This window comes from Borostomias antarcticus, assembly GCF_949987555.1.
Source record: "Borostomias antarcticus genome assembly, chromosome: 8".
In the NCBI taxonomy this organism is placed as follows: domain Eukaryota; kingdom Metazoa; phylum Chordata; class Actinopteri; order Stomiiformes; family Stomiidae; genus Borostomias; species Borostomias antarcticus.
The window spans coordinates 28,895,981-28,906,130 of record NC_140241.1 but is presented as its reverse complement, the minus strand read 5'-3'; the positions used below and the strand labels follow the sequence as shown (position 1 = coordinate 28,906,130).

The 10,150-nt window shown below is 48.0% G+C and overlaps 1 protein-coding gene across 2 annotated transcripts in view; it reads right to left on the bottom strand.

Annotated features, from left to right (window-relative positions):
• The window catches only part of rgs3a (regulator of G protein signaling 3a), a gene marked incomplete at both ends in the record, with an annotated part of 137,223 nt that overhangs the window by 43,323 nt on the left and 83,750 nt on the right, over window positions 1-10,150 (bottom strand). The window lies entirely within an intron of this gene.

Below are 10,150 nucleotides of genomic sequence, written 5' to 3'. Positions count from 1 at the left end.
ACGACTCGGCCGGGGATCGAACCCCCGACCTCCAGACCTCAGGGCGGACACTCTAACCACGAGGCCCCTGAGCGCCAACCGAAGTATTCCTTTACTCTCAGTCCAAACTCTCAAGGTCTGCGTGGGCCCTCTGAGACCCCGGTCTCGCACAGCCGAACCCGCTGTTCCGGAGATGGCGCCAAGGCTCTCAGATCTCAACAGTAACGCAGCCTGTTCCCATAGCCCACCTCCCACTGTTCCACACAATACAGATAATTCCCTGCCTTCACCCCTCGCCAAAGCCTCCCCCCCCCCCCCCGCCCTCGAGAAACAGTGGCACAATCACTGGCAAACAAACAAGAAGGGTGGGTGGGCGGGGGGAGGCAGCGTCATTAGCTAGGGATTAGCCGTCCATCGAGGCGTGGATTTGTGAGGGTGGGTTGAGGGCGGACGTTTCAGTCGTTAGGCTGAGCCCCAGTGGAGAGCTGAACGCTGGGGTGACCAGGTCATCTGGGACCGGGCTACGTCGTGGGGCACACCAACCGACGGGGATTGGGGAGAAGGACTTTGGATCGCCGACCCCTCTGGCTGGGTAGTACGGTGCACTAATGGGAACGTGTGTGTGTGTGTGTGTGTGTGTGTGCGCGCGTGTGTGTGAATGGTAGCTTATCATGACTTAGTCCTGAAATAGCCAGAGTGCCGGTGGGTTAGGGTTAGGGTTGAACCTGAACATTGAAGGCTGGTGTTGTTTTGTCTACGGCTCTGATTGGAGAGGCACGTACTGCTCACTGAGATCCAGGCACATAACACGCTTTTTAAGTAGGATTTACACATTCGCGCACTTGAAAAAAATCGAAGTATACCAATAAATAGAATTTGATCACAATTAAGATGCACACACACACACACTCCTGATTGCTTGCTAACATATATGTTATTGCATTAGAGTGGTGGAAGGACTGTCTACTGTCACAGAATAGTTGTGAAGGATATTACATAATAAATGATGTCAGGGCCAGTGTCTACCGTTCTCCATGAAACGACCTATGGAAACATAGTTCTGCAAATGCCTGGCCTGAACATCGGCGAAAGACCAAGCCCTGGATCTACAAACCAGATATAGAACCAAGTTATGGTGCGTTCATTTGTGGTCGGAGGTGGCAAGTCGCAAGTGGCAAAATACCCACCTCCGACCTGTGTGCATTTGAGCTATAGCGAATGATATAATGATGATATGATATGATATTGACATCAGCCGGCAACTGGGGGCTGAGAAACATATCGGAATTTGCGACGAGGAAGTGCGAGTTCACGCGTCGTTTTATTTAATCGTTCCTAGTAGCAAGTCGCAATTTGCCACCTCCCAGTTATAAACGAACGCACCATTATATAACCTGTCGGTATTTTGTTTTGACACAGAAATGAGTGCGTCGGAAAGACATCTTGACAGGCCGTCCGCTAGCCGCCGCCGCCGGCCTGCTCTTCCCAGGAAGCCTCCCTCTATCGCGGCCGCGCAGCGGACCCCGGTCTTCCCCCCTCTTATCAGCGGCGGCCGGCCATCTCCGTGTCCAAGATGACGGCCCTCTCTCCCCCCGCCTGTCAGGAGGCGTCCCCGGAGAGGAATTTGAATTTAGCTGCATTTTCTCCGCTCTATATCCGTCCCTTCAATTTGTCCCCCTCCACATTGGAGAGAGAGAGAGAGAGAGAGAGAGAGAGAGAGAGAGAGAGAGAGAGAGTGAGTGAGGGCCGGGATCATGTGTTAGCCATTAGCAACAACATCGCCACTGTATTTCGCTCTGTGTTGGAATTTATCGTACGTAGACCAGCGCCACACAAGCGACCCATTGACCCTGTATTTTAAGATGAACGTCATGCGCTCTGGCATAACAAAATGGGGCGTTGCGAGTAAATATGTCACTGTCAACCCTATGAAATGCATATAAGGCTTTATGGCATTAGCTTCGCTTTAGATATGGCATGTTAGCTACATTAGCAAGCTACATAGCTATTCAGTAATGTGATGTCTGGGCCTCTCGGGAACAGTGGTGACAAGAGAGAGAGAGAGAGAGAGAGAGAGAGAGAGAGAGAAGAAAAGAGAATGGTAAATGGACTGCACTTATATAGCGCTTTTCCACCTTAGATGAACTCAAAGCGCTTTACAATGGCCTCTTATTCACCCATGGCGGTAGCTGCCATGCAAGGTGCTAACCTGCTCACTGGGAGCAATTTTGGGGTTAGGTGTCTTGCTCAAGGACACTTCAACATGTAGACAGTTGGAGCTGGGATTCGAACCCCTGACCCTTCGATCACTGAACGACCCGCTCTACCAACTGAGCTACAGCCGCCCCCAGAAGAAGAAAGAGAGAGATTGATAGATTGATGGAAATACATAGATAGGTGGGGAAAGAGTCCGAGATGGACAGTGGAGGTCAGAAGGTCAGAGGGTGAAAAAGAGTGTCAGGAAAGAGGGAGTGTCTCTGGATTAAACAACTTTCCAAACTCCCAGACCAAATGTCTACTCTGTCAAAACGATAGTTCCAGTACTTCTATCAATGGTCTACTTAAGAGCTCCAACCCTACCCCCAGGGCTGGCTCACAGTCACCCACTTCCTCTGCAGAAACATACAATGAGACAATACAGTCACCTCAGTTTGAGTATCTGCCTAGATGTTTCCGTTCTTATTTTAACTGCCTACAGAAGGTAGGCCCTCTGCGCTGGTTCCCACCAGTACCAGGAATCCTCATCTCCATGAGCTGAATTCCCATATCATGCCATCACTCATCCACTAGCCATCACTCATCCACTACCCCCTCCACCTCTACTCTGCTGGCTCTGCCAATGGTCCACTAGAACACAGAGAGAGAGGGAGGGGGGGAGAGGCTCTTATTACTCAGGACCCAGACAAAGACTCTTGGCCCTCTTGCTGGAGAAGACACTTCATATTTCTCCAAACAGATGAAGATAGTTCCTTAACCAAAAGAACATACGCAAGAACATACGTAGGTATTCAAGGCACCTGGTTTATCCTCTAAGGCAGCAAGACACAGGGGACACTACTACACACACACACGCACGCACACACACACACACACACACAAACACATAGTACAGTTCACCTTCTTACGAAAACCCATTTGGCATTGGAAAATGTATAAACAACAGCTCACAGGGGGCATCAAATATTTGGATAATGCAATGGAAAGTTCAGATCCTGTATATGGTTCACTCTAGATTCAGAACGGTCATAAAAGGATTAAAGACAGTGTTGAACGGGAAACGTCAACACGGCCACACACACAAGCACACTGCACAAACCCATTCAGGAAACTCATCCGGTATACAGACCGTCAATAGAAAAAGAGAGCTCCTGCAATTAAGACAAGACAAGGTAAACTGAAATGATTCAAATCCCCTATAAAAACTCAGGCAAACCCGTCAGGCTTATTTTGAATGGAAAGGGGGCGTGACTCAGTACGAGGTTGAACGTCCCGTACACTCCGACTCCGTTTACTCTCCCAGTAAATATTTACATGCTACCCATTTAGAGTTTTTATGGGAGGTGGCCAGTAACAGTGTGTCCCACACGGGCTCCAACCCTCTCGACCTTCTGTCCTTTCCAGACGGTCCACAGCCGAACGGAACGGGTGTTTACCCAGCATCCTCGCTGTTCGGGGTGCTACGTTCTTACAATTCACTGGGCTAAGGAGTGCTATAACCATAGTTGCACGCTTGTTGCAAACACAGGCTAACGCTAATGTTAGTATAGTCTTACATTTATGGTGTTTTGAAGCATGAGATGAAGCACAACACCATCACTCAGAGGTCTATGGCATTTTCTTCTCTGCATCTGCATTTTCCGGTCATTCTGTGAAGCTCTTGTGCAACTGCCCTCAGGAAAGCACCTCTTTTAGCCATTTATTTGCCAGGCAGAGATTTGACTTGCTAAACGCCTGATTTTGACAAGTGTAAAGGTGAGAGGTCACTGACAGGGTCACAATAACATAGTCAGGGTCACAATAACTCTCTCACTGCGCCATCTAGCCATCATCTACTGAACTACAACTGGCACAACCACTGATTTATGGATATAGCCTAACAGGTGAACAATGATGTGTATTTCTGCACACTTAAAAAAAAAAAAAAAATGCTGATATCGTCCAACTATTTCTAATAAAAGCCAGTTACCGATATTGTGCCGAAGTGTCCTTGAGCAAGATACTGAACCCCAGAATCACTAACATGCAGCACAGTGGTGCACTAACTAGTATCGTCGCCTCAGTAAGAAGGTCTCCGGGCCTTTCTGTGTGCTAGTTTGAACGTTCTCCCCGTGTTTGCAAGGGTTTCCTCCCAAAGAACCCGATATGAAAAACATGCAGAAGAACAGATGCTCTTCAGACCGGTCCCTGTCCAGGACTTGGACTGAGCACTTGGTCCCCGGGCGCCATGAACGATGGCTGCCCACTGCTCCTGACTGCCCCCTGGAGGAGGACATGAACGATGGCTGCCCACTGCTCCTGACTGCCCCCTGGAGGAGGACATGAACGATGACTGCCCACTGCTCCTGACTGCCCCCTGGAGGAGGACATGAACGATGGCTGCCCACTGCTCCTGACTGCCCCCTGGAGGAGGACACTGACCAGGCTGCCCACTGCTCCTGACTGCCCCCTGGAGGAGGACATGAATGATGGCTGCCCACTGCTCCTGGCTGCCCCCTGGAGGAGGACGGCGTTGGATGGGAGAAATGCAGGGAACAATTTCCACCGGCAACGCCTGAAGAAAGCATGATCATGTTTGTGTGATGTGTTCGCTGCTCACGCGCGTGTGTAATCACTTTCACTGTGTGGCCAATAAAAAGAGACCCTCAAGGTCTCTTAGATTAAAGATGTATTGCCTTAAATAGGCATTCACTGGGAACCATTTTATGTAAAGAAACCTGTCTCCCAGTACTGAAAAAGCGATTCTGTAGTTCTATAAAGCATACTGATGCACACTTTCAACGGTGATGGTGCTGGAGGTATCCGCAGACAACGCAGGCTTGAGTGAGGAAGCTAACGCCAGTGGAGACCAGTTTGTCTATTTCAGCGTATGTGATCTCAGAATCTCTTTTTTGGGTACTGGGAGACAGGCTACTTTACAGAAAATGGCTCCCAGTAAATGCCTATGTCTTTAAGATCTTAAGAAACACAAAGGTTTTCCCCCATACCTGACAGACAGACTTGCCCCGCAAGCGCCTCAATATCAAACATGAATGTTGGCGATGATGCTGCCTCGATAACACCCTCCTGGCCTGCATTACCCAACTACTTATGACGTTAAATGCCATCGGAACAGAAGCAAATGTTCTTTGCTTAGATTAAGTGTTCTCTGTTCTGCGCACTCTCTCTCTCTCTCTCTCTCTCTCTCTCTCTAGCTCATGACGAGCCAGACCCCCCCCCCCTTCACCCCCTCCATCTATCCCTCTCTCGGTCTCTCCCTCCCTCCGTCTATCGCTCCATCCATCTATCCCTCTCCCTCTTGGCTTTTCTCTCTACAATAAGTCTGTGGCTGCGTTCCGAATCGCATACTTCTACTTCTTACTACCAGTACCTACTACAGCTGCCCTTAGAAAGTATGTACTTTGCAAGCAGTAGGCATCCAATTGGGACATACTACCTTGTCATAACATTGCGCCTTGAAATTTGCCCACATCCGTCGCTGTCCATAACGCGACATTCGTCTACAGCTGTCATGACTCGCACATGTGATGCACATTTCCGCTGCGCACAGGATTGTGGGTCAGAATAGCCAGAAAAGCCTGCTAGCTTGCATACTGCAAAATACGACCGGATGTAGTAGGACATCCTGGTATTTTTGCCATACTGCATGTGGCATACTATGTATTGGGACATACTACATCCTGTTTTGGCATACTATATAGTAGGGTAGTATGCGATTCGGAACGCAGCCTGTGCCTTGCCTGGGCTGTGCTTCACTGTGGTGCGGCCCTAGCGTTCCATGTCTAACACCGTGTCCTAACTACACGTGACGCGAGCGAGCGTCAGCGACAAAATGCGTTCCATTGCTTTGTCTTCTATTGTTATGTCCTAACTGGACACGAGCGACGCAGCGCGAAGCGGCGCAACGTTTTAACTGCCCTTTTGACGCTCGCCATGTTCCTATTTTCCTCCTGTCGCTCGCGTTGACATGCGTTCGTTCTTTAACTGTCTTCAGTTGGGAATATAGACAAATGACGTAACAGAACAGGAAATGTAACGGTTTCAGTTAGGACAGCAAGCTGCGATGTGGCGTTCTGTTGCTCGCGTCGCAAGCAGTTAGGACACGGTGTTATGATCTAACTTGGCTTGTCCTGCACCCCGACACACACACAGAAAAAATCACTCAAGAAACCATCCATCACTACAGCTCCATCTACAACCAGAAGTATCCATATTCATCTTTGTGTGTATGAGTGTGTGTGTGTATGTGTCCATGCGTGTGTGTGTGTGTGTGAGAATGAGTCAGCTTTATTGAATACTCATCATTTAGAGATGATCTCTGTTAATGGTGTGTTTGGGTGTGTGGTATCAATGAAAGTGTGTTCAGTTGTGCATGTGTGCGTGCTCACACTTGCAGGTTTGTGTGTGTGCGTGCATGTGCTCACACGCAGCTTTATGTGTGTGTGTGTGTGTGTGTGTATGTGTGTGTGTATGTGTGTGTATGTGTGTGTGTATGTGTGTGCATGAGTGGCCATAAATGTGTTTATGCTTGTGCGGGGCAGTTGCAATGTAAGAATGTAAGCTCTCCTCAAAAAAAGCAGGGAAAATGTCACATGTTTACCCGATGACAAACACAGGCCGAAGACCCATCCAGCACAACGAAGAGTGACCTACTTACGGGGCTAGCACCGACTGACCGTCAACGCCAGCCCACCGCCTTGAGGGGCGGCCGTAGCTCAGTTGGTAGTGCGGGTCGTTCAGTGATCGAAAGGTCAGTGGTTCGAATCCCAGCTCCGACTGTCCACATGTCGAAGTGTCCTTGAGCAAGACACCTAACCCCAAATTGCTTCCAATGAGCAGGTTAGCACCTTGCATGGCAGTTGCCGCCATTGGTGTGTGAATGTGTGTGTGAATGGGTGAATGAGAGGCCATTGTAAAGCGCTTTGAGTGCCGCTAAGGTGGAAAAGCGCTATATAAGTGCAGTCCATTTATCATTACCATTACCTGTACATTGGAATACCGCCAATGTTCTTTTCGACACCTGTTCCAAGTGCAAACCAATGACACGAACCTTGCTGTGGTGAATCGGACAGTTATACTGTGTGTGTGTGATATAGATCTTTGTAGGTCCACGTCTTGGATTTTGGGTTCTGTGTGAATGTGGGGGAGGGGTTAGGGTTAGGGGGGTACATGGGAGAGAGATGGAAAGAAAAGCCACAACGATTCTTCCTCTGGCCTTGAGCTGCTCACCGCTGCTACGCCTCGCCACACGGAGGGAGTCCAGCGCCGTCTTGGTTATTGAACGTAATTGATCTCTTTCTTCTTCTCTCTCCTCTCGTTTCTCTTTTTCTCTCCCTCTCTCTTGCTTTCTAGCTTTCTTTCTCCTTCCCTCTCTCTCACACACACACACACACTTCTTGATAGGGAACTAGAGGCGTCAGGCAAGAGAAAAAGGGCAGAGTGGAAAGAGAACAAGGACATGGAGTGTAAATCAGAGCCCAGTGAAGAGACTTAGTAAACACTGCATAGCTAGGAGAGGAGAGGAGAGGAGAGGAGAGGAGAGGAGAGGAGAGGAGAGGAGAGGAGAGGAGAGGAGAGGAGAGGAGAGGAGAGGAGAGGAGAGGAGAGGAGAGGAGAGGAGAGGAGAAAAGGAGAGGAGAGGAGAGGAGAGGAGAGGAGAAAAGGAGAGGAGAAAAGGAGAGGAGGGGAGGGGAGAGGAGAGGAGAGGAAAGGAGACTTGAGGAGAGTAGGAGAGGAGAGGAGAGGAGGGGAGGGGAGATGAGGGGAGAGGAGAGGTGAGGAAAGATAGGAGGAGATATTGCAAATGTAACCTTCCTATCCCTCGACAATTCCCTCCCATCTAGAATCACATATGGTTCAGAGACATATACACGCACACACGCACGCACGCATGTACGCACACACACGCACGCACGCACGCACGCATGTACGCACACACACACACTTCACCTCTCTCTCTCTTCTCTCTCACTTTCCCCTTCACCCCCATCTGCTGGGATGTTCGGTCTCCCACGGCAACAATCGCTAGGCGAGGTGGTGCCTCTGACAGCCTTGGAGAGCGAGGCCTTGATCCATGGGGGGGGCAGACCGGCCTATAAATAACCCACAATGCCTTGCTCCCACAAGAGGACCATGGAGAGGTGGCGCTGATGGATCCACACACCTCCATTTTTCACTTCTTTCTGGGGGGTTTTTCCGATAAATTTGTGCTCGTGGGAAATGGCCTGAACTTAATCTGAACTTAACTTAGTCAGAATGAATAATGATAATTGTACCGATTCAATTTCAGTTTCGTCGATTAACATCCTTCACAGTTAAATCTAAAATGTTATGACCGAGTCACTAGTTTAACTGTCTAAATGAAACCAGAGAGTCGCAGATCGAAAACTCCAGCGTTCTACAGGAAGTGAATGAAGCTGTGCGACCTTTGACCCGGGACGTGTGTTGGATGCATGTGTGAGTATGGGCTCTTTCACGTCTGCATGGGAACCTGCAAAACCAAGCACACACACACACAAACACACACACAAACACACACACCTAGAGATGCCATATTATTTATGAGTAGGGAGATGACAGCACTTTTAAATAATGGAAACCTGGGCCCTGTGACGCCAATAGGTAGTAAAATTACTGCCAGACCTGCCAAGACCAATACTGGACCCGCTTACTGCATTCCTCCCTCCCTCCCTCCCTCCCTCCCTCCGTCAACGTGCTGTGAACATACTGCCATTTAAGGTTCCCTATCGTCCTGAGTGGAACTCTCTCTCTCTCTCTCTCTCTCTCTCTCTCTCTCTCTCTCTCTCTCTCTCTCTCATTCTCTCTCTCTCTCTCTCTCTGTCTGACTGGGCTCTCTCATGATGCTTTGCTAGTCTACTGGCAAAAGTAGGGGGAAGCCTAAGCAGGATCCCCCTCTAGTGGGCCATCAGAGCAACTGCATGCTGGACTGCAATTTCAATTCATCTTTTCTCTACTACAATATAGAAACGGTTTGTAGTCATATTAGTTGTACTTATACAATGCCTTGGGCAAACCAAATGTTACGCTTCGGGCGAATTCAGATGTTACACTTTGAGCAATTCACTTCCTCTGTGTCGGTCAATTAAACATGGCCCCTCATTCATTATCAATTACAAAATGCAGTTGACACTGGCTTAGTGACATGTATACAAACAAATCTATGTGACCAAGATAAGAAAAAAAAAAAAAAACTTTATCAAGTTTGTATAGAGCAGTTTCTACACAACTACCACAGATACTCAGTGAGCAGATTGCGCTTATATATGTTAAACTACCACAGATACTCAGTGAGCAGATTGCGCTTATATATGTTAAACTACCACAAAGCAGATTGTGCTTATATATGTTAAACTACCACAGAGCAGATTGTGCTTATATATGTTCAACTGCCACAGATACTCAGTGAGCAGATTGTGCTCATATATGTTAAACTACCAAAGATACTCAGAGAGCAGATTGTGCTTATATATGTTAGATGCAGTTGTATTATGTATTATCTTCCTTGTGCTGTACTGTTTGTCAAACTCAGCCTGCATTTCTCCACATTCACCACTTGATGGCGCTCAATCTCTAGAATACAGATGTAAACATAGAAAACCTTCCTTGAAACTTGAAAAGATCAAAGGGTAGTTGTAAAGTGTAGGTGTAAAGTTGCTTGGGATTGGGGTTGTTCCTGACAGGTGAACTAAACATGTTTTTAACTGCAAAAAAATATACAGTAGCCCTTTATTACAAAGTATACGTGTTTGGAGATGCTAGAGAAACATGGTTAGTTGAACATGCTACAAAATGATCTCAAACTTGAGGAGCAGGTCTCAATCGATGTTTTTAATTCCACTATGAAGGTTTTAGAGGTTGATTTAACAGTATGTTCATGTTTTTAACTAGCGTATTGCCACATAGCCAAATCACCAAGTCACATGTGTAAATTGTA